Source organism: Pongo abelii, chromosome 18, assembly GCF_028885655.2.
Source record: "Pongo abelii isolate AG06213 chromosome 18, NHGRI_mPonAbe1-v2.0_pri, whole genome shotgun sequence".
NCBI classification, from domain to species: Eukaryota; Metazoa; Chordata; class Mammalia; order Primates; family Hominidae; genus Pongo; species Pongo abelii.
Window position 1 is genome coordinate 75025169 of NC_072003.2, and position 6000 is coordinate 75031168.

A 6000-nucleotide genomic window follows, 5' to 3' on the forward strand; every position below is an offset into this window, starting at 1 on the left:
GGCCGAGGTGGGAGGATCACCTGAGGTCAGGCGTTCAACACCATCCTGGCCAACATGATGAAACCCCCTCTCTACTAAAAATACAAAAATTAGCCGGGCGTGGCGGCAGGCACCTGTAATAATCCCTGCTACTCAGGAAGCTGAGGCAGGAGAATCGCTTGAACCTGGGAGCTGGAGGTTGCAGTGAGCCGAGATCACGCCATTGCGCTCCAGCCTGGGGTACAAAAGCAAGACTTCATCTCAAAAAATAAAAACAAAAAATAAAAATAAATAAAATAACTGAATCATACAGAGAAGTGTATTGTATCAGCCTAGTCATCTGCACTAGAAAACCGCTTCTGTCATAATTGCTGAATCAATATATTGTCTTAAATCTATTTGTTCAAAATAAATTTGTCACAAGTCAAAGTCCCCGTTTACAAACTTCACTGACTTACCAAAAATTTATTTTTCTGTTTATCATAAAATTTTTTTATGCCAGGCATGGTGGCTCACGCCTGTAATCCCAGCACTTTGGGAGGCTGAGGCGGGTGGATCACCTGACGTCAGGAGTTCGAGACCACACTGGCCAACATGGTGAAACCCCATCTCTACTAAAAACACAAAAAATTAGCCTGGCGTAGTGGCGGGTGCCTGTAATCCCAGCTACTTGGGAGGCTGAGGCAGGAGAATCGCTTGAACCTGGGAGGCAGAGCCGAGACCATGCCATTGTACTCCACCCTGGGAGATAGAGCAAGACTCTGTCTCAAAAAAAAAAACAAAAAACAAAAAAACAAAAATTAACGCAATTCATAGTTGGATGGTTTTTATTATTATTATTATTATTTTATTTTTTAAATACCATTAAGGAGACCTAAGAAGATATAGCTGAACATTTCCCATTTTATCTTAAAAGTACCATTAAAGTGATTACTATTTATTGGCTGTCAGGGCAGTTTTGTCTTCTAATAAATGTAATATTTATGTGACAATATATATTTTTAATCAGAAACCCAAGTGCAATTGCGATGTAAAGTAGCAAATGAGATAACAATTACAAAAGTAACCCTGCCAACAAAACCAGGATTACAATGGCATGACAGTTAAAAGACTAGGATCAAGAAAATTACTCAGGAAATACTTGGCTGTAACTTTGAGCAAGAAGTTCCCATTTTAGAGAAATTTCTATGAAAAAAAATCCAGTAGTTAAAGAAATAAAAAACTTATAGTGCCCAGAGACCATCACTTTGAAGGCAGAATTCAAAGAATACGAAACGAAGGCAACACAGGATTCCAATAAATACAAGATACCATGACAACGTGGAATCTTTGTTCTTAAAGGGCCTCCATGGATAAAAGATTTTTAGATGTAGGAAGATATTTTCATTGAGTTCAACTATTTACTCATATATATGTTTTACTCTTGTAACCAAGTACCCTACTTTCTTAAAAAAATACCTTTACCATTTCTTTTTTTCCTGTGTGTTCACCTCTTACTTAAGCTCCTTAGGGATGCAATTATAACTTTTACCTTCTCTCCACCAGGCACTTCCTGCATGGCAAGTTTATCTTACTAAATGTTTGCTTAGAAATTCTAATGACCAAATGTTGAACCGAACCAGGCACCCTCTGGAACTCCTCCCAACCAGGAGAATGCCTAGAGACAATGGTCAATTTACAACCTAGTTCTGGCCAGATGGTGCCAGGCAGACCATCCCCTAGCTAAGAATAGAAGCAAGTCACATAGACCCTGCACCTCCTCGTGCCCCTCCTCTGCATGCCATTCATGACATGTCCCCCTTTAAAGCCCCTGCTTTTTGCCCCAAAAGTTGAAGTGGTTTCCTTAAGGGAGGAGCCTGTACTGTTTCCCCTCAGCTAAGCTCTGGAATAGAAGTCACTTTCTTTTACCACCGCATGCTTGTTATCTAAATTTGCAAGAGGCTGAACGTGCATTTAGTTACAATTTTGGTGGCCCATACAGGGACTGTTGTGTGTTCCAGGGGCCTGAGCTTGTTGGTCTGGTTTCTACTGGAGAGGGCATATGGCTGCCTGTGAACACCAGCTGCTTATGGCTAGCTGACCCCATGGCTGGAACATTAGGAATTTCTCTGAAGCTGCCAAGATGCTTTTGTTTTTGGGAAACTGTCTTTCACTTCCTGGCATGATGCCTGTGACTTTCAATGCTTCGTTGGTACAAAGAAAATGAACTCTGAAGAAGACAACCTTTGGAACTGGGTGAGCAAGCTGGAGTGTACCTGACCACCCCCTGCCTGTTTTGGAGTGTTGCTGCGGCTCTGTTCTATTTAGATTTGGCTGCCAGAAACAACATTTGAGCTTTTTATGCATTTGTGTTTGTATTTGCAGCACCCTTGAGGCATTGCTTGGTTTGGACTCAGTCATCTGGAAGAGCTATTTGGAACTGAGGCAGGAGATTTAGGACTAAACCCAGCCTCTTAACTGGGGATCTGTTTGGAAGCACTCCATTTGTTCGTGTGAGTGTATCACCTTTGTGTATAGGCCCTGATTGCTTCCTTTCCTTTTCACTTTTAACTTCATCTTCCTGATTATCTCAGAGAGCCACCTACAGCCTTAATCTTCTTGGCCAAAGGCACCGTTAGCTCTGTTTACCTTGACCAGTGATTTACGGAGGCGGGAGGGATTCATCCCACACCGTGCAGGTCTAGGGTACTGTGGCTTTTCCTGATGGGAGGTAAATGGGAGTGGTGAAGGTACCGACCACACACCACGTAGTGGCTTTAAGGCTCATAAATCTCCTTTTCTTTCTTTCTCTTCTTTTCCCTTCCTTTAAAGCCTGACTCCTTTGCTGAGGCCTGCCAGGAACTTCATAACTTTCATCCTCTTTGGGATTCCAGCTAGTTACATATTATGACCGATTTATGGGCAAATTATAGCAAGAAAAATTCAGAGCTCAAATGGTTAGCCCGCAACTAACTGTAGAGTTAAACAGAGTCTTCTAAAGCTCTCTACCTCTCTTTTCTTTCCTGTCTGCTTTGAATCTGCTGTTACTGAGTTGCTGGTGCTGAGATAACATTTAGAGCACAAATAATGAGCCTTATCTCATTATTTGTGCTCTAAATGGAATGTAAACATGGGAAATTTGTTTTAAATGGAAGGAAAAATAAAAGAATAAAAGAGACCAAAAAAAAAAAAAAAACTGCCATAGAGACTGCTTTACTCAAATTTTGTTTTATTTATTTATTTATTTATTGAGACAGGGTATCACTTCATTGCCCAGGCTAGAGTGCAGTGGCATGGCCATAGCTCACTCCAGCCTCCATCTCCTGGGCTCAAGCAGTCCTTCTGCCTCAACCCTCCAAGTAGCTAGGACTACAGATGTGTGCCACCATGCTCAGCTACTTTTAAAAAATTGTTCGTAGAGATGGGGTTCTTGCTGTGTTGCTCAGGCCAGTCTTGAACTCCTGTCTCAAGTAATCCTCCTGCCTTGGCCTTACCCAAATTTTGGTTCACAGTTTTCTTTTTTTTTTTTTAATTATACTTTAAGTTTTAGGGTACATGTGCACAACGTGCAGGTTTGTTACATATATATACATGTGCCATGTTGGTGTGCTGCACCCATTAACTCGTCATTTAACATTAGGTATATCTCCTAATGCTATCCCTCCCCCTCCCCCCACCCTACAACAGGCCCCGGTGTGTGATGTTCCCTTTCCTGTGTCCATGTGTTCTCATTGTTCAATTCCCACCTATGAGTGAGAACATGCGGTGTTTGGTTTTTTGTCCTTGCGATAGTTTGCTGAGAATGATGGTTTCCAGCTTCATCCGTGTCCCTACAAAGGACATGAACTCATCATTTTTTATGGCTGCACAGTATTCCATGGTGTATATGTGCCACATTTTCTTAATCCAGTCTATCATCGTTGGACATCTGGCTTGGTTCCAAGTCTTTGCTATTGTGAATAGTGCTGCAATAAACATATGTGTGCATGTGTATTTATAGCAGCATGATTTATAGTCCTTTGGGTATATACCCAGTAACGGGATGGCTGGGTCAAATGGTATTTCTAGTTCTAGATCCCTGAGGAATCGCCACACTGACTTCCACAATGGTTGAACTAGTTTACAGTCCCACCAACAGTGTAAAAGTGTTCCTATTTCTCCACATCCTCTCCAGAACCTATTGTTTCCTGACTTTTTAATGATTGCCATTCTAACTGGTGTGAGATGGTATCTCATTGTGGTTTTGATTTGCATTTCTATGATGGCCAGTGATGATGAGCATTTTTTCATGTGTCTTTTGGCTGCATAAATGTCTTCTTTTGAGAAGTGTCTGTTCATATCCTTCGCCCACTTGTTGATGGGGTTGTTTGTTTTTTTCTTGTAAATTTGTTTGAGTTCATTGTAGATTCTGGATATTAGCCGTTTGTCAGACGGATAGATTGCAAAAATTTTCTCCCATTCTGTAGGTTGCCTGTTCACTCTGATGGTAGTTTCTTTTGGTGTGCAGAAGCTCCTTAGTTTAATTAGATCCCATTTGTCAATTTTGGCTTTTGTTGTTTTAGACATGAAGTCCTTGCCCATGCCTATGTCCTGAATGGTATTGCCTAGGTTTTCTTCTAGGGTTTTTATGGTTTTAGGTCTATCATTTCAATCTTTAATCCATCTTGAATTAATTTTTGTATAAGGTGTAAGGAAGGGATCCAGTTTCAGCTTTCTATATATGGCTAGCCAGTTTTCCCAGCACCATTTATTAAATAGGGAATCCTTTCCCCATTTCTTGTTTTTGTCAAGTTTGTCAAAGATTAGATGGTTGTAGATATGTGGCATTATTTCTGAGGGCTCTGTTCTGTTCCATTGGTCTATACCTCTGTTTTGGTACCAGTACCATGCTGTTTTGGTTACTGTAACCTTGTAGTATAGTTTGAAGTCAGGTAGCGTGATGCCTCCAGCTTTGTTCTTTTGGTTTAGGATTGACTTGGCAATGCGGGCTCTTTTTTGGTTCCATATGAACTTTAAAGTAGTTTTTTCCAATTCTGTGTGGAAAGTCATTGGTAGCTTGATGGGGATGGCATTGAATCTATAAATTACCTTGGGCAGTATGGTCGTTTTCACCATATTGATTCTTCCTACCCATGAGCATGGAATGTTCTTCCATTTGTTTGTATCCTCTTTTATTTCATTGAGCAGTTGTTTGTAGTTCTCCTTGAAGAGGTCTTTCACATACCTTGTAAGTTGGATTTCTAGGTATTTTATTTTCTTTGAAGCAATTGTGGATGGGAGTTCACTCATGATTTGGCTCTCTGTTTGTCTGTTATTGGTGTATAAGAATGCTTGTGATTTTTGCACACTGATTTTGTATCCTGAGACTTTGCTGAAGTTGCTTATCAGCTTAAGGAGATTTTGGGCTGAGACGATGGGGTTTTCTAGATATACAATCATGTCATCTGCAAACAGGGACAGTTTGACTTCCTCTTTTCCTAATTGAATACCCTTTATTTCGTTCTCCTGCCTGATTGCCCTGGCCAGAACTTCCAACACTATGTTGAATAGGAGTGGTGAGAGAGGGCATCCCTGTCTTGTGCCAGTTTTCAAAGGGAATGCTTCCAGTTTTTGCCCATTCAGTATGATATTGGCTGTGGGTTTGTCATAAATAGCTCTTATTATTTTGAGATACGTTCCATCAATACCTAATTTATTGAGAGTTTTTAGCATGAAGGGCTGTTGAAGTTTGTCAAAGGCCTTTTCTGCATCTATTGAGATAGTCACATGGTTTTTGTCATTGATTCTGTTTATATGCTGGATTATGTTTATTGATTTGTGTATGTTGAACCAGCCTTGCATCCCAGGGATGAAGGCCACTTGATCGTGGTGGAGGAGCTTTTTGATGTGCTGCTGGATTCGGTTTGCCAGTATTTTACTGAGGATTTTTGCATCGATGTTCATCAGGGATATTGGTCTAAAATACTTTTTTTTTTGTTGTTGTGTCTCTGCCAGGCTTTGGAATCAGGATGATGCTGGCCTCATAAAATGAGTTAGGGAGGA